A 20391-nucleotide genomic window follows, 5' to 3' on the forward strand; every position below is an offset into this window, starting at 1 on the left:
TCCCACTCAAAATGATTCTATTTCATAAAGTTGCATAGCGACTGAGATTTGATATTCATTGAGAAAAGAGATACATCAAGGGCGCCTGTGTGGCTCAGTCGGTTAAGCATCTAACTTCGGCTCAGGTCACGACCTCGCAGTTCGCGATTTCGAGCCCCGCGTCAGGCTCTGTGCTGACAGCTCAGAGCCTGGAGCCTGCTTTGGATTCTGTCTCCCTCTCTCTCTGCCCCTCCCCCATTCGCACTGTGTTCTCTCTCTCTCTCTCTCTCTCTCTCTCTCTCTCTCTCTCTCTCTCTCAAAAACAAAAGGTTAAAAAAATTCACAAAAGAGATACATATTATACATTTTAAGCGATTACCTAAAAAATTAAGACAAATTGTTACGTATTCTATTCATCAAAACTAAGTTCTACGTTTTCAAATTATGTATTATTTAATCGTTATAATAGGCAACATTTAAAATCTATTAAGTAAACTATTAGCTTGCATGTTTATTATTTAAGAAAACAGCAAAAGATTATTTTGGATACTAAAATATGGCAAATTAAAACTTCTGAGAGTAGTATGGAATTTCCTGCCCCTAAAATATTTTAATGGTAAAAACAACACAACACAAAACAACCCACAAAAACTTCTGCTTTTATAATGGACAACTATGATTTTTAATTAAAAGTTTGTAATTACATCAAGCTCCAACTACAGTTAGAGATTCGATCCGTTCAGAAACGGAGTATTTACCTACATTTCTAAAGTCCTACCCATTTGACCTTTTTCTTTCAACACCAGGTTGCTTTCAAAGCTACAGATGAAAAGGCACTTTTTTTTTTAATTGAATAAAAGTCCTCTTGCCTTAAAACATGTTGGAGGGGGTGGCAGCGATAAATAGAATGAAGGAAAATATTTGAAATGAAAATGATTCGAAATCAACTAGGTCTGGGGCGCCTGGGTGGCGCAGTCGGTTAAGCGTCCGACTTCAGCCAGGTCACGATCTCGCGGTCCGTGAGTTCGAGCCCCGCGTCGGGCTCTGGGCTGATGGCTCGGAGCCTGGAGCCTGTTTCCGATTCTGTGTCTCCCTCTCTCTCTGCCCCTCCCCCGTTCATGCTCTGTCTCTCTCTGTCCCAAAAATAAATAAAAACGTTGAAAAAAAAAAAAATTAAAAAAAAAAAAAAAAAGAAATCAACTAGGTCTCAGTTTACCTCAATTCTCTTTCTAGGCCAAATTAGCTGCAGTATTTAACTTTTTTGAGGCCGTAACATCGGATGTGACACCTACTAGTCAGTGGCTTACTGGACCTGTGTTCACAAGCGGATGCTTCCTTCACCGGGTTGCGGAAATGAACAAGGTCTACATCGACAGCGATTTAAGGAGGTCGTTAGTGTTCCCAACAGCTCGGATAAGGTGCTGTTGCACTTGGCCTCATCTTCCTCTGACACAGCTTGGTCCCAAGCTTTTATTACATGTGAGGATTTCAATGGCTTTGAAATTCAAAACCAGCTGCTTTTGGAAAACTACCTGTACCTTTCGTATGCCTCGTTCTTTTATCTTCTTCTATCCTGGGGATGCTAAAGTGTCATATCTTTTTTGGAGCGTCCAAAAAAATTGTCAAAAATGTTTTTTTGAAAACCCTTAAAGCACTTTTAGACTCAGGCAACTGGTTTTGAGATGCCCTGGAAGGGGGAACTCCAAGTCGTTGGGTTAGAGCACAAAATGAAGCGGCTGGGAAAGAAGGGGACGGAGAAGCAGGGGCCGGCTTGGGAAGGCTTGGCGGTTGAGAGAAAGGACTCTGGTCTGGCAAACCGGAGTTCAAAGTGTGCCAGCCGCCCACCAGCAGAGTCAGCCTCGGACAGATACAAGTTAGCCTTTGCAAACTGTCTCACGTGTTGAATGAAGGTAACGCCACGTCTCCGAGTTTTTTGGGGACTACCTCAGAGAATGCTGAGCGCAGAATCAACCGGTATTATTATTCACCGGAGGCAGTTCACGAAGTTCAAAGAGCTAGGAGGACCACGAAAGAATTCTGAGAGGAGAAAACGGGGAAGAATGTACAGCAGAGCCGGAACTGGATGAAGATTAGGGAAGAGCCGGCTTTAGCGATGGCCTGAGCAAAGACAGTGAAGAGAAACCGTGGGCGGACTGAAATACAACGGATTTCAAACTGATAGGAGGGGCACCCGGCTGGCTCCCCTGCGGAGCCAGCCTCTCTAGATCTCTGAGTCCTGAGTTCGAGCCCCATGCCGGGCGTAGAGATTACTTAAAAAAAAAATCTTTAAGAATAAATAAATGTATAAAACTGATAGGAAGTCAGGGCTCACTGGGGGTGAAGGAGAAGGAAGAATCAAAACAAAACCCAGCTTTTTTGCATACCATCCACCCTCTGGGACAGGGGGAAGGGAGGGTTGTAAGATACTGCTGGGAGAGCTACAAAAAGCAGAAAGCAGCTAAAATGTAGGCTTGCCGAGTTTCATCTAGTTTTGGAAGACACATTTGTGAGCCAGATGAATACGGGTTTCAAGTGCAACCAAAAAATCTGGATTTGAGATACAGATCTTGGGACCGTTACTACATACAGTACAGGCAGTTAACTGAAGCTATGGTCCTGGAGGTCACCCAAGAAGTATAGCCTGGGAAGAATGTTAAGGTCAGAATCCTATTAAATTTTAGTATTTAATGGCTATAAAGAAGAAACATTTGCGGGGCGCCTGGGTGGCGCAGTCGGTTAAGCATCCGACTTCAGCCAGGTCACGATCTCGCGGTCCGTGAGTTCGAGCCCCGCGTCGGGCTCTGGGCTGACTGACGGCTCAGAGCCTGCAGCCTGTTTCCGGTTCTGTGTCTCCCTCTCTCTCTGCCCCTCCCCCGTTCATGCTCTGTCTCTCTCTGTCCCAAAAATAAATAAATGTTGAAGAAGAAACATTTGCAAAAGGCAGAGATCGCAAACGGAAGCTAAGGCAATATCACTAAACTCATGGGAAGAGTTTCAAGAAGGAAAAAGTTGTTAATGGTGCTAAATTTTATTGAGTAATTAAATACACACTCCACAAAAATCCACTGGTGGGGGAGGACGGTGCTTATATCAGGGACAAAATATAAAAGGTGTAAAGAAAGACAGATCTACTCCTTTTTACCGAAAAGTTTCAAGTTCAATTTTTCTAATGACATCCAAACACAAAAATTCAGATTTAGTCCAACAGGTTCACAGATACATCAGTTAATAAGCACTTCCTGCAAAGTTATCAAGAAACAATTACTTCCTAAAACATTGACCCATTTTTTATAAAAAAAAGCCATACAGGAAAACGCTGCAAAACTGCCAGGTTCCCCTATCACACAGAACAGGGAGGCCTTGTAGATGGATATAAGCCACTGGTTCTAGGTTCTTTCAAGTTTTACCAACTTAATGCCTATTAACATTGTTTCCTTATGTCAGCAGAGGGAAAAAAATGCTGCATTCCCCCTGAATGGAGACTAACAATAGAAACTTTGAATGCAGTTATTAACCCCTCTAGATCACTTTCTTCCCCAACTGTTAAGGAATAAAATGGAGCTATCACTATTCTTATCTTGCCTCAACATTAGATCCTTTAAAGTTTTCTTCTCCCTCCAGGAAACTGGCTTCTACCTGTGAATGAAACCAATATACCGATGATCATCTGCCTCTCTGCCCCGCATCTACTGTACTGGCCTCGGCCTGACACAACCAGGGAGGGGCAGACTTTTAGTATATTGGTTTCAGACCAAGAAAATATCTGTGATCTAAGTATTTAAGCACTAACACAAATTTTAAATATTCAAGGGAAGCCCAAACAGTGGTTCCACTCATGAGGTATTTATCTGTGTAAACTCTGACACGTCCACAAAATTTAAATGCGTAGAAAAATGCATTTCATGGGAATTCTTTCACTAATTAAAACCGATGACTGAAGTTTTTTTCTTTTACTCAACTGTTAGGGAAACCCAAGTGTCTGGAAAACTGAAAACTCTTTACCCGTAACAAACAAAATGACACATTAAAAAAAGTTTTCCCCCGAAACAAACACGATGACCAACACAGCGACATCAGACTAGCTCTGGAAGTTGGAGAGGCGATGTTATTGGCAACTGAGACAGAAACTCACACAAAATGAGTTAAATTATTTAAATTGCAGCTGAACTAGACTAAGATTATACATGGTCAACTACTGTTGCGTCAGGGAGTGACAGCCTGCCTCCCATTTATCAATTAACTCAGTGTTTTTAATTGTCTCGAGTTTTGCTGCCAAACAACTTTTTCACTTTAACCCAGAACATCGGTTAGCAAGTTCATAACCCCAACAGTTACGGCCTGGCCTCCCCGCTGCACACGAGCTGCCCAGGGCACAAGATCAGCAGTTAGTGCCCAACAAAGAGGGCTCCCGAAGACAGACGGGACCGGGGTCGAGAACGGCTGCGTGCGCACAGTCCTGGCATCTAACTGAAAAGCTACGAGATACCGGAAAGGCGCTCACATGCCATCTCAGGCTGCAGATCGACACGCGCCAACTCCGTTTCTCCAGCCTACGGACAACCCGGAGGTGCACAGGCTGTGACACAGGCTGTCCGCACCTGTGCAGAGGCAGGGGTGTGGGCGGCCCCCCAGCAGCCCCTCTACAATGTCTGCGTACAGCTCCTGGGGGAGAGCACCTCTTCTGCGTGCGCTTAGGGGACCGAGCGCCCACTGCAAAACCTGTCTCAACGGCAGCCCGGTACTAACTGGCAGCGACACGTACAATAAGCACGATACCCCACGACGATGTAATTGTTCACTTACGCAGGAAAAAATGTGCCCAGTTTTCTTCAGCTCATTTCAACGTCCAGAAAATGGATTTAGATTCATCTACAACTTGGAAAATGGGACTTAAAGTAGGTTATCAGTTTAGGCAAAAGCTAATCACCAAACCAGAGAGCTTCAGGGGGCACCCTAACAGAGCGTTTAAGGGGCATTTCCCATTAGAGACATCGTGAGGCACATCCTGCCGGTGGCGGCATGAACTGGCATCACCTGTGTAGAAAGCAATGTGGCCACTGAAGTGTTCGTATCCTTCCATCTACGTAAACCCGCTGGGGATTCTTCCAAAAGAAAAATAATCTTGGGGTGGAACGGGGAAAGAGGAAATCTTTTGAAACGTACAAACAGAAGTCTGTTTAATGCAACACTGTTCAAAACGGTGAAAAAGTAGGAACGGTCTGCATGTAGTACAGGCAAAAGACTAGGTAAATTAAGGTCCCACTAACCCAAAAGAACGATAAAATTAAAATACTTTTAACGGATGATACAGTTTCGTGAAAGAGAATGTAAAGCCGCACTAACGGACCATCGTGGGGAAAACACAAGAACCTGGTGAAGTACAGAAGAGGGAAAAAAATAACAGCACCACACAACGCTCTTACGGGTGTTGTGGGTGACTTTTTCTGATTTTACCATCGTTGTTCTGGGACGGTTTAAGCAATGCCAGAACAGGCAAGCACTGATTAAAAAAGCTTTGCATGAACTGAAGGTGCAGCAATGTACTGCAAACGCAATTACACTGGCCGCAGCGCTGAGCCGGCTCGGCAGGGCACTCGGCCGGCGATTATTCAAATTCACTTTCACTCCCCGATTTCTAGATCAAAGGGCAGCAAGGTAAAGAAAACACTCCGGTACCCAAACCACTGTAGTTATTTATCAGTAAAAAAGTGTCAACAGACTCGCAGATACTTTTTACAAAGTTTTGATCGCCTACCTATAGCCTTCGAAACTATAAATGCATCCGTTTCCTGTTTCAAAAGGGCGTTTCTTACCTCTACCCTTCAAAGAAAGGAAGTTTGAATGAAGGAGAAGGCAGTTTTACCTCGTTCTACACGGAATGCACTCGATGAGCTTTTAAAAAACAAAATCACGAGCCCACTAAATCTCCAAACTTAAGCTACCCTGAAGGCGGCGGGGGAGAGGGCGCCCTGGGGGCAAAGAAGGAACTCAAAGGGCTGGCACTTCAGTCCCTTGGACATCAGAAACGTGCGCCCACCGCAGGTGCCTCTCCCGGCACTCAGCACCCCAAGTTTACGGAAAACGACCCACCACACACCTCAAGATGTCATTTATAAAGCCGACAAGCGACTGCTCCCACGTCCAGCCCCAGAGAAAGCCTGTCGCCGGAGAGGGCTTCGATCCCCACGATCTCAGTGACACTCAATTTCTGAACTGAAGATCACGATAAAACAAAGTCAAGTTTGATTCTCTCAACACCTATTTCCTGTGCAAACAGCCCTTTTGTTCTGCTTCCCTGCTTGATTTTAATGTTCAGTTTGCGTCAGAAAACAGCCACAGTGACAAAACCTAGCATACACAGCAGCACACAGGAGCAAGAGCGTAAAATAAAGGGTTATTAAAAGATCGGAACAGAAATCCTACCCACAAAACCTGCACAATTTTCTGTTTGCTTCCCCTCAGATTAACTTCACTTGAAGCTGTGCTCCGCCGCAACCAAGCCTGAGCCGCAAGCTCCTCCTCCTGCGCGGCTACTGGCCGAGGACGGGACGCCCCGCCCCGCTGGCCAGGCCCGTCGCTGTGATTGGAGGCGGCGCACATCCGTCATCTTAAAGAACTTTTCCTTGCTAGCAGGTTCGGCCGCACACACTAAAACCCCCTGATAAGCTGGTTTCTTAAAGGAACAGGAGGTCGTGTTTCAGTTTTCCCATCACATCCTGTTTGCTTACTCTTTTGTCTGGGCAAAAAAATAAATACTCTACGTAACGGCAACGCACACCTGACAGAAGCAGCTTTAATTTGCAGTTCAGTGACCAACTGTTTAAAATGCAATGCTTTTAGCCTAAATCATGTTGTATTTCTACAGAGCCATGAAGGTAAAGTTACACTTTATTAGACAGACTCCTTTTTCAATAGAGTTCACATTTTGTCTGAATTTTTTAAAGTGGCAACAGAAAATCCACTGCAAAATTTTGCTAAAAGGAACCAAACAGTGTTTCCTCTAGGACTTAAAAATGCGATGATTTCAGGTATGGAAAATATATAGCACTAAAATCCTAGCTGCAAAATATTTCTAAGTTACCAAATTCACTGATACTATGTTCTCAGCATTACAACAAAGTAAAAATTTTGGTGACATCAAACCCTGACATCTCTACTTAAAAGGGAAAGGAAACACGGAGGCAGAAACACTATTTCCGTATTAGCAGGGTTAGCGGTCTGACCTGAGCACTCCGCCACGGCCAACACGGAGCCACTGCAAGCGGACATCCACAAAAGGGAAAGGCAACCTGCTCCAAAGACACGTCCACATACAAAGTTCAGGAAGGTTGAAGTTGCCTTACACTTAAAATTACGGTTGCCTTTTTAAAAAAGGTAGACCAAACTTTGCAGCCCACTGGAGCATTCGTTCACTTAAGGGGGCAAGGGCGCGCCGAGGTGCAGCCAAAGGTAGGGTATATTCGCCCCGGAAAATGCGAAGTCACATTAATGTTACCTCCAGAGACTCTACAGTCTCTACATAAGCACTCGGATTTTTCAACAAACAAACAGACCGACCGTGACTCTATACATTGCTAAGTTTGCTATATTTTACTATCTTTACTTAAGTTAGAACTGCTTATGTTTTAGTTCCTTGGCCCATCACTATTACTGTCACTAATCCTTACCTGACCGAATAGCATCATTCAACTTGTTCAGTAAAGTGTAATTTTCACCTCTACCAAAAATTTTAACTGATTTATGAGAAAAACCAAAAGAGCAAGGCAAATTAAAGTGGTTCTTCTTAAAAATACTTTCAGTAAGTTTCCACAACAATTTTTTAAGTTAAACGTACGGTTTACAAAGCTCAGAATCTTGCAAGCGTCATTCCTCACAGAAAACCCATATACTACAACACAAAGCCAACAAACTTGTTTTGAATACAAAGAGAAGTCTGTATGAAACTGAAAATGCACATAATTGCAACTAGACATGAATATGGAATAATACCCTGCAGAAGCCCAAACAGCTGCATCATCTATTATGCCTTTTAAGTGGACAAATTGAAAGAGCCAATTCACAGAGGCCTAGTCCCAAGATCCTTTGCAAGGATTCACTGCTATGAATGCTCAGTACTTCACGAGTCAAGTTCAGGTTTTCTTCCCACTGTGTGGACACTCTTGCAAAAGAACACTGGAAGTAGAAGAGGTACAGGAGCAGGTACAGAAAGGGTACACAAATTGAGTTACAGCATAAAACCTGGAAAAGAAAACGTTTTAGATGGCCACAGTTTGATAGGGTCATAGAAAAAGATGGCAAACATTTAAATCTTAAAATGTGGCAAGCATAAAATTAGTACACAGTTACAGGAACCAAAAAACCTTTGCTCGGACATCAATTTTTCACTTCAGAGTTAATTATCTGTATAAAATAGACACCTATCACATACACTAAAATAATACCGGGACCCCTCTCGATCTGTAACCAATAAAGAGATATGGACTCAGTTATGCCGGATTGTTCGAAGATCTCTAGGACCTACTTGGAAGAACTTCATGGTGACAAATACCATTTTAGGTGGCTCACAGTTTAAAAATACGAGGATTTTGTTCCATTTCTCAATCAGTAGAAGAAAACAGCAAAACTAAGTAAAAGGAAAGCAATACCACGACCGAGATTATTTGAAAACAGTATCGCTTCATAGGAACAAGAGGCCTGCGAAAGCTCCAAGGCTCCCTGATTGCATGTGACAATACCACTTTTTGAACACTGAGTGTTCAAAGGATACACAGTATATTCTTGGTGGGGGAGGAGCTCAGAAGCTTCCCCAAACCTATTAACCGACCAGAGTGTAGAAGATAACAAGCCAGAACAACCTGGTCCCATCTCACTTTAAAAACACCCTCCCTAAAGAGGAAGGGCCCAGATTAACTTTGGTCTGGTACAGAGCAGGATAGGGTGAAAGCTTTCTTAGTATCTTAAAGGGCTGCGAATAGCTCAAACTATTCCTCTTACAACAGAAATTAATCCTTGGCATGATCCCTGGACACCAACAGGTGGGTTTATGCAGTAGTTGATAAAAGGGCCAGCTTGACATTCTCAGAGCATGACCGGGTCACTAAAGATATGGTCTGAAAATCACTATCTAATGGGGGAAAAATATATACACGTATACTTAAAGAAATATTTCCCTGACAAATATACACTGCTTACAAAGGTGAGGCCCGTATTTGAGTTTCCAACTCCTGATGTGTGTCTTCCGTCCATTAGAGGAAAACGACAAAAGGTGAGCCCTGGCAGCAAGGGAGTGGTAAAGGCCCCTTCAGCAAACTACTAATCTCAAAGGGAACATTAAGGATAGAAAAGCACAAAACAAGCTGAGGTGTCTTTCTAGAAGACAATAAATTGCCTTGTTTTAAATCTAACGGGATAAACAAGGTCACCAATAAATGTAAACAAAAAAGGAACAGGGATCACAGTATCAGGACCAAAGTATAAATAAAGGAAAAAGCAATCACACTACTCAACTCTTAAGACTGAATAACTGTAACGTTTCGTGTGCCAAATAACATACCACAGACGATCGAAGGAAACTGCTAGACACAGAAAAATGATGGAAAACAGACTGGCCGACTTGTCGGTTCCCTCTCTCCTTAGCAGCCTAAGCTAGAAAAAAATAAAAGATAAAAAGATAAATGATCCATACTAATTATTTAATGAGATTAATTTTTATATAGTTGTCAAAAAAAAAAGCTGTTTTTTTACAACAGGCATGGAAAAAATTTTTTAAATTATACTCACAGACAGCTAACAATTTTGAAATGCACAAGGTGAACAGGTAACATCCTCGGATGACTATAAAGTAATGTTCAAAGTCAATACGAAGGTTATTAACTCATCAAACATTCTGAACCCCTACTACACACTGGGCACCACGAGCTGCTGTGGACGCCACCACAAACTGTCCCGCCCCTGGAGAGACTCAGGGTCCAGAGTCAGCTCTGTTGTCCAACAGGGATGTGACAGGAACCACAGCAATTTTCGGCTTTCTAGGAGTCACGTTAAGACATTAAAAGAGTTCAATTAACTGTCATCATATATTGTACTTAACACAAACCATATAAAATGGCATTACTTCGGTAAGTAATCATTTTTAAAACTGAGGTTGCCTTTTCCTTTTTTTGTACTGCAAATCAAGTTCACATTTCAGACTTACAGACCAACTCGGACTTGCCACATTTCAACAACCAGTAGCCACTTAAATGTCTGTCTCTGCTATCCCCACTAGCCACGTGTGCCTGCTAGGCAACTGGTATGTTACTAGTAGACTGAGGAACTGAATGTTTACTATTACTTAATTTTACTTAATTTTACTTAATTTAAATAGCCACAAGTGGCTATGTACCAGATTGGAAACAACAGCTCCAGCGGAAGAAACAGACACGAAATAAGACAAATCACACACACTTAATGAATTGCAATTATTACAAATGTTTGCAGAGGAAATGTCCGATATGAAATGAGTAAATACAGCCGGCGGAAGGACTACACCTCTTGGCACCTTTAAGGAAGGAGTCTTCAAGGAACTCACAATTAAGCAAAAAGGCACAGCCTACGCAAAGGTCTCGAGTGGAGGAAAACTGAAAACATGGTAGAAATCATGAGGGAGAGAAGCAAGGGGTGAGATAATCTAACTTGTAGGAGGCTGACTCGGGTCCCAGAAAGCAGACAGGACAGGAAGGCGGGGAGCGGAAGCAGCCCTGTCTAGGACACAATGTGAGTCCCCCAAAGTAGCCTCCAGCAGCCCCACTGCCCGCTCAGTAAACTGCAGTCATGCCAACCTTCCGTCAAACCCTAATCAGGTCAAGCTCTGCGGCCCTCCTTGTGCCAGCGGCTCTCTGTGCTTGGAAGCTTCCCCCAGCTCTTTCTGGATCTTAGAACTCTGCGTCACAGTTCCAAATTCTCCACGGCACAAGCTTTGGGCTCAAAACTATTTATTTACAAGGCAACTCTTACCAGACAATTTTGCCAGAGACATTCAGTGTGCCGCCGTTATTATTATTATATTATTATTTTCATGTTCTGGAAGATTGGGGAAGCTAAAGAAAACTCCCCAAGCAAACCTTGGTACCACATCAGGCTTAAATGTGACATCCTCACAAACACGTTCTCAGGACATCCAATTAGCACCTTCCAATCTCTATCAGCACACCCAATTTCTTTCCTTCCTAGTACTTGCCAAAGTCCAAAAATTCTTTATTCATTGGTTTGTCGACAGCCTCACTTTACCAAAGACCGTGAACTCTGAAAGCAGAGGCCCCGGACAGTTCACGGCGGCAGCCTCAGTACCACGCACCCCCCACCCCACCCCACCCCACTGCCCCCCCCCCCCCAGCACGGAGCACCTGCCAGGAAGACTGGTAAGTAAATATTTCTGTCTGTCACGTGTCAGGATGTAAGGATCACAGCTAAAGCCCTTCTCAAAGGAGAATTGAACAGCATTAAACTTTTTTATTATTACACAACACAAACCATTAAGCGTAGAAATAGATTTTACATTTTTAACGTAAAAATTCAACCCCCCCCCCCCACAAAAAGTGAAGACCCTGAGGAATCAACTAAAAATCCCAAGGACAAAGCAACAGCCAAAAACTGGGGGAGGAAAAGGGAGGGAGACTTACAGCAACAAAATAAAAATACATTATTATGCCCAATTACTAAAACAATGCGTGCCAGTATCAAGTCCTTCATATTGAACAGAAGCTAAAAAGAACCAAGTATATATATGCTTTCAGTATACGATAAAACCTTTATTTCAAGGCAACAAGAAAAAGATTTTTGTTAATGGGGCTAAAACAACTAATTATCGAGGAAAAATAAGGGAGGTTATTTCACTTCACATATTACGTCAAAACAAGCCCCGGGTGAATAGAGAGAGGTAGATGTGAAAATGAAACCACAAAAGAACTAGAAGAAAACAGTTATCTGGACAAGAGAATCCATTAAGTACAAAAGTAAAGGAGAAGCCATAAAATTTCTTAAAAGGTAAAAACTCAAGTTTAAAAAAAAAACAAAACACCGTAAGCAAATAGAAGGGAAATGAAGAACCAGGGAAAATATGTTCAGCGTGCGACAAAACGCTATCCTAAATCTATAAAAGAATAAAAAGGCATCGCAATGATAAAACACCACCCCAAATGAGTAAAAGACAAATTAGACGAAACAATACCCACCACTCCACTCATCATCATAATTAATCTAAGAAGTACATCATGAATCTTATGAAAAGGGAAGGCACGAAAGAAAATCAAGTGTTGGTAAGGATATGGAGGAGAAGACGTGTATTGTCTCACATTTTTTGGTAAACTTTATACTGGTTTGGCCAACTGTGTATTATAATGCTAGTTAAATTTTTAAAGTAAGGTTTGGCAATATTTCTAAGAAGACAAAAAATGTTCACTTGCTTTGACTCTGTAAGACAGATCGAATCCTAAAGAAAGATGTAGCTCTTAAGAGCGTCTTCACCACAGGGTGACGGTGACAAAAAGATAAAGCAACAAGTCACACCCAGCAGGTACGGAACCACAGGAGGATGGAAATGGCATGTGCCCTGGCAGAACCCTGTCACTACCTGTGGCTCTAACTTCTGCCCTCAGGTCGAAGACAAGAACCAAGCAAACCACGTCAGAGGACAGGTTCTAGGAGAAGCGCGGCAGAGTGACCCAGTGGGCAGGGACTGTGGCCTGTGAGCGCATCCCTGAAGGAGTGCCATCCGAGCAGAAACACGGTGGAGTGTGCCAGGCAGGAAAACCCAACAACTTTGACGCCAGCAGCTCGGCATGCTCAGAAAGCCCAAACAGACCAGGGCAACATCGGTGCGGGGCTCGGGGACAAGGCAGGGCCGGCCTCCCAGGGCAACGCTGTCCCGACAGGGCCTGACACGAGTCCCAGCTGCATGTCATGTGGAAAACACACATCGGATTTTGAGGCCAGTCTAAAAAAAGTTAAGTAAAACATCTCGATAACTTCTTATGCCAATTACTTACAGAAATCCTAACATTTTGCGTTTAGCAAATTATCTCTCACCTGTTTCTTTTTTTAACACGGCTATCAGGAAATTTTAAATTACTTATGTGGCTCCCGTTATATTCCCATTGGACATTACTGCTCTAGGGTCTAGGTGCCACAGTAAAAAGTTTCAATTTTATTTTGTGCATTGAAAGTCATCAGAGGGTGCCGAGCCTCTGATGTACACATTTAAATTACTGCCGTCCACAGGAGTAGCGCCCAGACTACAGGAGAGCGGACACTGGAGCAAGGGTACCACGCGGATGACCACTGGTGCCATCCTGTGTACAACAGAGGTGCAGAGACAGATCGTCTTTGGGGGAAGTCGTGAAGGGAGACGCAGTCTAGTGTGGTTTATGATTCCACTTTCAACCATCCAGAATGTCCACGACCGAAAAGGCTGGGGGTACACTGGCCAAAACGTTAACAACAGTTATCTATTCTTTGTAACTTTCTATTTCTTCTGAACGTTTGGGGGGAAAACACACATTGCCCTTAACACAAAAAGGAGGCCTTTTTAAAGATTTGAAGGATACATGCGTTTTTGGTAGGGTGTAACAGCCCTACCAAAAAAGCGCACCCTGCTCTCTGCAAACTACACATGCTGGCAAACTACCACACACCCCCTCTACTGGGTCCTTGAAGTCAAGTTACTCGAAGCTACGTATAAACGCCTATTACTCGCACTCGCCATTTTCCAGAACCGAATAGCCCCCTACCCCTGAGCGCACTGCCGGGGGCCTGATACGCGGCACACAGCTCTGGAGGCACACCTTGGGGTGCCCGCGGGGCCGGGGATAAGGGACTCAAAGGTACTCAAATGTGTGGTGAACTTATCCTAACAGCGAGCACACATCCTTCTCCAAAAACGTTCCACAGGACACACACGGTGTGAGCCCACAGAAGAGCACCGGGGTCCCAATCCTCTCCCGTAAAGCAAGGCTCTGCCATCTGACAGGTGCTTCCCTTACCCGAAGTCTGCAAAACTAGGAGGATAAACTGAGGACAGGTTTCTCTTCCAGGAGTATGCTATGGAAAAAGAGAAGGTTTAAGGAATTTGCCAGAGATTACACAAAGCGGGGTGGCACAGAGTGCTTCATTTCACACACAATCAAGTGTTTTTTTCCTACCGTATTTACTTCTGCGTTCAGAAAGTAGCGAGCAAATGGTGCCCGACTTCGCAGTGTGGTTTCAAAGGAAAAGCGTCCTTACACGCACCTTGACGGGAATCTTCGTTTCTCCTGCACCTGTTCAAAACCTATTGGCCAATCGCTACGGCTGCGAATCTCCCATTAAAATACACCTATTTTCCTCCTGACCACCTAAGACTCCCTAACGCAAGCTACCTGCATCGTTCACTCCAGAGAACGTCTGGCGCTCGTGCGCCAGGAGCCAGAAAACAAGAAATGCTCCCAAGAACACGGCTGCTGATAGCAAAGCACGGTGCAAAATATTTCCAAGTGCCTAACCCTACTCGAGATGAACACAGTATCATGCAGCGAAGAAGTGACAGATGGCCACCCGCTCTTTTCACAACACTTAAAAGAAAAGCAATCTGGGGGCGCCTGGGGGGCTCAGTCGATTAAGCGTGTAGCTTTGGCTCAGGTCATGATCCCGCGGTTTGTGAGCTCCAGCCCAGCGTCGGGCTCTGTGCTGACGGCTCAGAGCCTGGAGCCTGCTTCGGATTCTGTGTCTCCCTCTCTCTGCCCCTTTTCTGCTCACACTCTGTCTCTCTCCCAAAAATAAATAAAGATTAAAAAAAAAATTTAAAAAAAAAAGAAGTATCTATTGGAGGGGCGCCTGGGGGCTCAGTCAGTTAAGCGTCTGACTTTGGCTCAGGTCATGATCTCCTGGTTCATGGGTCCGAGCCCCGCGTTGGGCTCTGTGCTGACAGCTCGGAGTCTGGACCCTGCTTCCGGGTCTGTGTCCCCCTCTCTCTGCCCCTCCCCCGCTCACGCTCTGTCTCCCTCTCAAAAATAAACATTAAAACAATTTTTTTTTTAAAAAAAGCAGCAATCTGGACAACCCACTGCTTGAACACACACCTGTGCGTGGTGGAAAAAACAGGGGAATGATAAACACCCAGTTGACTGGACTGGATTGATGACCTACGTAAGGGGGAGGGGGAACAGAGCAGATAAGAAACCCAGGGGCAGATGCAAGTTTTATTCCAGTTTCTGGTTTGGGAGCGACAAGTCCAGGATTTTCACTCTGTTTTTCTCTTTATACGCTGCGGGGCTGTGCGTTCTTCTGCGACAGCAACTATGTCTTTCGATACTTTTTTTTTTCCCCTTTGCTTTTCGGAAGATGGCTTTCCTGAGCGTTAACTGCTGTGCGGAGAGGCGTCCACGCGGGACGGGGAGCCTGCGAGCAGCTGGGGCAGACCCGCACGCCCAGGAAATGGTCACCGAAGCCCAGACAATAGCCCCTCCAGTCCCACGCTGGCCGCCGGCACCCCGCCCCCCGCCCGCTCCCTTCCTCCCACCGTAAAACGCCGACGGAAAAAAGTGGAGGCAGCCGGCTGGGCAAAGTCAGATGTGCCCATTTTGCAGGAACGGAGCGCTTCCCCCCGGAAGCTGCGGACGGCGGCCCTACGGTCACTAACCGCCTCCCCCCGCCCCACCCCTCCCCACCCGACCGACCCCGGCGCCCCCGGGGTGTCACACGGCGCCCCTGCCCGGCCCCCCCCGCAGGCCCCGACACACCGCTGCGGGGGAGGGGCGCTCGGGACCCCCGCCCCCCGCCCGCGCCGTGACAGGCGGGACCCCCGCCCCGGGGCCGCAGCAGGTGGAGGCCCGCGTCCCCGGGACCCCAGGACCCCCGCTCGCCAACCGCTCGCTACCGGGCCGGGGGTCCGCGAGCGCAGCCCCCGGCCCGCCCCCCGCCCTCGCTTCCGCCCGCCGGGAGCGCCGCGGCCGCGCCTCAGCCGGTGGGGGAAGGGAGCGGCCCCGGGCCCCCGGCCCCCCGGCCCCCCGGGCCCCGCCGCGCCGCTCACCTGGCGGCGGCCTTCCCCGCCTGCCGCGCTGCCCGCCGCCGCCGGTCGCCGGTCGCCGGTCGCCGCCGGAGAGTGGGGACAGGTGAGGCCGCCGAACTCCTGCTCGCTCCGGCCCCGCCGCCGCCGCCGCCGCCGGCCCTCCGTCCGCTGTTTATTAAACTTTTCTGTTTGGTTGTTCGGCCTGTGACGCGACCGCGGGCCCGAGCTCCGCGATTGGCCGGCGCCCGGCGCTGACGCGGCGCCCCGCCCGCCGCCTAATTATTACCGGCCGGGAGGGGCCGCGGGGCAAGCGCGCGGGGGGCGGGGCCTGGCGCGCCGGAGGCGGGGTTGGGGCCCGCGGCGCCAGGCGATTGGCCGGCGCCCCGCGCGGAGCCGCTCCCCCGCCCTTACCGCCCGGCGGGCGCTTCCTGAACTCGGCTCCGGCGACTGCCGGCGCGCCGGCGTGGTTGGAGAGTGAGGGGGCCGGGGGCCGGCGGCGGCCCCCTCTGTCTGGGGGAGGTCCGTTCTGCCCCCGCCCGCGGCGCTGGGAAGTGTGTGCTCCACCTGCCAGTTGGGCCCGAGGGGACGCGGAGCCGGCCCCGCGTGCAACCGCGTGCCCTCAGCCCCGCGAGCGCAGGGTCCGAAGTCTGGGGGCGCCGGCGCGCTGAGGGGAGCGAGACTCGACGCGCTTGCCCACGAAGGCCCAAGTACGTGCACACGGGGACACACGCGCCCTCCCGAGACCCCGCCCAGCGGAGCGGTGCAAGCCGCCCCCGCAGCGTCCCGGACCCCAGGCTCCCGGGCAGCCCCGCGGGAGGCCCAAGATCACAGCTCCAGGGCATTCAGCCCCACCTTGAGGGAGGGTGGGGCCGACCGGCGGAGGCCGGAGGGTTCTGTTTTCAGATCTGATGTTTTATTCTCCGCGAGTTTTTTGCATTACTGTTGGTGTTCCAAACTACAGTATCAGAATCCTAGGTATCTAGATTGCTGAGCTTTTTGGTGCTGTTTACGATGTAAAGCTTGAAGTGAGTACCTCAGTGTCTTCGCCCCAGTGGGGTCTCACTTTGGGGAGTCAGATCTTCGCGGGGCTGGCCGTGTAAAGGTTAGGTCTCCTGCAGCAGGACTTGGGGATAAGAAGTGGTTAACCATTGAGAAGATGCAGGCCAGAAAGGCTTCAAGGAGGAGGTGGCCTGCATTGGCTTTGCGCACTGCAGCGTGCATGGGGCTTGGCCATGCTGGGATCCCAAAGCAGCGTTTTCCTGCTCTCCTAAAGAGGCCGGAAGATACAATCGGGAGTTGAAGAACAGGGTGACGTGTTGTGAGGTGACCGATGCTTCAGGGCGAAGTAGGGAACGTCTGTCCCATGTCAAGTGGAGGCTGGTGTCAGCGGTAGAATGGGCACGGCGGTGACCTGCAGGGGGCTCGCCCAGGGGCATTCACGTTCAATTTTAAAAACACAAACCTCAGGTTAACCCATGAGAAGGGGATTTTGGCCAAGAGTGTCGTCTCTGATAATGGAGACCAGGTTATATCGGAGAAAGTCCCAGAAGCCAAATTGAGTATTTCGCTTTACTTGGTGGGAAATGGGAAGCCATAATAGAACAAAAAGAACTACAGAAAGGGAAATGGTGGATTGTAACCATTTGGTGGGTTCTGCTGGAACCAGGAATGATTTTGCAGCCTGGTTTTCTTTCAGCTTCTTCGCTGCCCTCCTGTCGTTGGAGAGCTGTGTGGAAAGAATTTAGGATCTTGGCCACGGTTCACATCCCCCCTCAGACACATTTTTGACTCGGTGACATTGAGCCATACCCATAACTCCCTGGGTCTCAATCTTCCATTAGTTTGGGGAACATCAGTGAACAAAACAAAGATTTTTCTTTCTAACAGAGGGGATACAAGCAAAGCAGTCGTACGTTTTGTGTTGTTAGAAGGTGGTAAGAGGAGCACCTGGGAGCGTACAATTTCGGCTCAGGTCACGATCTCGCAGTTCATGGGTTCGAGCCCTGCGTCGGGCTCTGTGCTGAAGCTCAGAGCCTGGAGCCTGCTTTGGATTCTGTGTCTCCCTTTCCGTCTGCACCTCCCCCTTTTATGTTCTGCCTCTCTCTCTCTCTAAAATAATTAAAACATTTTTAAAAAATGATGGTAGGGCACCTGGGTAGCTCGGTCAGTTAAGCGTCTGACTTCAGCTCAGGTCATGATCTCACGGTCTGTGAGTTCAAGCCCCGCGTCGGGCTCTGTGATGACAGCTCAGAGCCTGGAGCCTGTTTCCGATTCTGTGTCTCCCTCTCTCTCTGCACCTCTCCTGTTCATGCTCTATCTCTCTCTGTCTCAAAAATGAATAAAAACGTTAAAAAAATTTTTTTAAATAATTAAAACATTTAAAAAAATGATGGTGGGGCACCTGGGTGGCTCGGTCAGTTAAGCGTCTGACTTCAGTTCAGGTCATGATCTCACGGTCGGTGAGTTCGAGCCCCGCGTCAGGCTCTGTGCTGACAGCTCGGAGCCTGGAGCCTGCCTCGGATTCTGTGTCTCCTTCTCTCTCTGCCCTTCCCCCACGTGTGCTCTCTCTCTGTCTATCAAAACTAAATAACGTAAAAAAAAAATTTTTTTAAAGATGGTAAGAGGTAGAGACAAAACGTAGAGCAGGGCTGAGGATGGAGAGGCGGGTTGTATTAAACACGCCGTCAGCATAGGCGTCACTGAGGAGGTGGGGTCTGAACAGAATTGTAAGCGGTAAGGGGGGTGACCTATGAAAATAACCCAGGGGAAGAGCATTCCAGACTGAGAACGGTTGGGCACACGGGCCTCGAGGCAGGTGACCCGGGTAGGATACTGCTGCTGTGAACACTTGTCTACAGGTGTTTGTGGGCACACAGGTTTCCACTTCTCTTGGGTACGTACCTAGGACTGGAATTACTGGGCCGTTTCGGTGCTTCTGTTTTAATCCCTTGAGGAATTGGTAACACTGTGTCCAGAAGGGATGCGCTGTGTCACGTCTGCAGGGGCAAGGAGTGAGGGTTCAGTGCCTGCACACCCTTGGCCACACTGCTGCCTGTCTGGGTTATATGTAGCCCACCCCAGTGAGGACCAGTGTCTGGTGGTCGTGATTTGCATTTGTCTGATTGCTGACGATGTTGAGTGTCTTTTTACGTGCTTATTGGCTACGTGTGGATCCTCTTTGGAGACATGTCTATTCAGATCCTTTGCTCATTTTGAAATCGGGCTATTCGTCTTTTATTTGGGGTTGTGAGGGTTCTTTACGTATTCTGAACACAAGTGCCTTATCAGATACATAATTCGCAAATATTTTCTCTCATTTGTGGTTTGTCTTTTCACTTGCTTGATGATATCATTTGAAGCGTCGAAGCTTTTCATTTTGCCTTATCCTTTTCTTGAGTCCTTCTCTCCGCAACATCAAATTGGTCACAAATTTCACGGATTTGGCCTTAGAGATATCTCTGAAATGTACCCCCCTACCCACTGCCCTGTACACCCCCTTATTATTTCTGGCCTGAACTTAAGCAGTAGCCTCCAATCCTATTCTCTCTTGTAGGCCCCACCCTGATGGCCCTCCAGCTGTTTCCAGAAGGCTCTCCCTGAAACACAAATTGAGCAGGTCAGACCTCTGCGGGTTCCGCATTTCTCCTGGCACAGGTCTCGAACTCTTCCAGTAAGAGTACCCGCACCATTTAAAACATTGGGGTTGCAGGGCCGTGACCCAGACACCGTGAATCGGAATCTCTAGGGGATGAACCTGTGCATCTGGGTCTAATAAGCCCCCGGGGGGGTTTTATTCTCAGAACAGTTATGCCTACAACAGTGGTTCTAAGCCAGGGGTGGTTTTGTTCCCCAGGGGACATTTGACAATGTCTGGAGACATTTTTGGTGGTTACACCTGGGGGAGGGGGTGTGGCTGTCACCCAGTGACGCCCTGCAGAGAACCGTCAGCCCCGAATGTCAATCGTGGTGAATTGAGAGCCCTGGCTGTGTTTGTAGGAGGTAAAATACAAACCCGCATTTGAGTCTAACTTCTTGGTTCCCAACTCCATCAGAGGTCTATGGCTCTGTAAGAACCATCCCCAACTTAGTGGCTTGAGACAACAATGGACTCTTTCTCATGATTCCGTGGCTGGACCGGGCAGTCCTGCTGTCCCCCGCGCCGGGCTCTTGCTGGAGACCGCTGAGCTGTGCACCTGTCCCGTTGGGTCTCTGGTTTCACGGGCGTTTCATAGTGTGGAGGTTTTGGAGATACAAAGGCTGTGAGCTTGAATGCCACTTCTGCCGTATTCTGCTGATCACAGAGGGTTACAAGACTCAGATTCAAGGAGTAGGGAAAGAGACCCTACTTTTTAAAGCAAGGAACTCGCAAAGACTTTGTGGCCGTGTTAATC

General features: G+C 47.5%; 1 protein-coding gene and 1 long non-coding RNA gene across 4 annotated transcripts in view; one reads left to right on the forward strand and one right to left on the reverse strand.

Annotated features, from left to right (window-relative positions):
- The window catches only part of ZFAND6 (zinc finger AN1-type containing 6), a 68180-nt gene extending 52019 nt beyond the window's left edge, over window positions 1-16161 (reverse strand). Inside the window, exon 1 of the mRNA XM_047086509.1 lies at window positions 16022-16161. The gene's annotated coding sequence lies outside the window, so the exon portion shown is untranslated. The remainder of the gene's footprint in view (window positions 1-16021) is intronic.
- A 287-nt stretch (window positions 16162-16448) lies between these two features.
- Window positions 16449-20391, forward strand: part of LOC124517218 (uncharacterized) — a 33535-nt gene continuing 29592 nt past the window's right edge. For all 3 annotated transcript variants that reach the window (XR_006963381.1, XR_006963380.1, XR_006963379.1), the window contains exon 1: window positions 16449-16707. This is a non-coding gene — a long non-coding RNA (uncharacterized LOC124517218). The remainder of the gene's footprint in view (window positions 16708-20391) is intronic.

Source organism: Lynx rufus, unplaced genomic scaffold (genome assembly GCF_022079265.1).
Source record: "Lynx rufus isolate CCGP_SWC_20201006 ecotype Redwood Valley unplaced genomic scaffold, mLynRuf1.p SCAF_21, whole genome shotgun sequence".
Taxonomy (NCBI): Eukaryota; Metazoa; Chordata; class Mammalia; order Carnivora; family Felidae; genus Lynx; species Lynx rufus.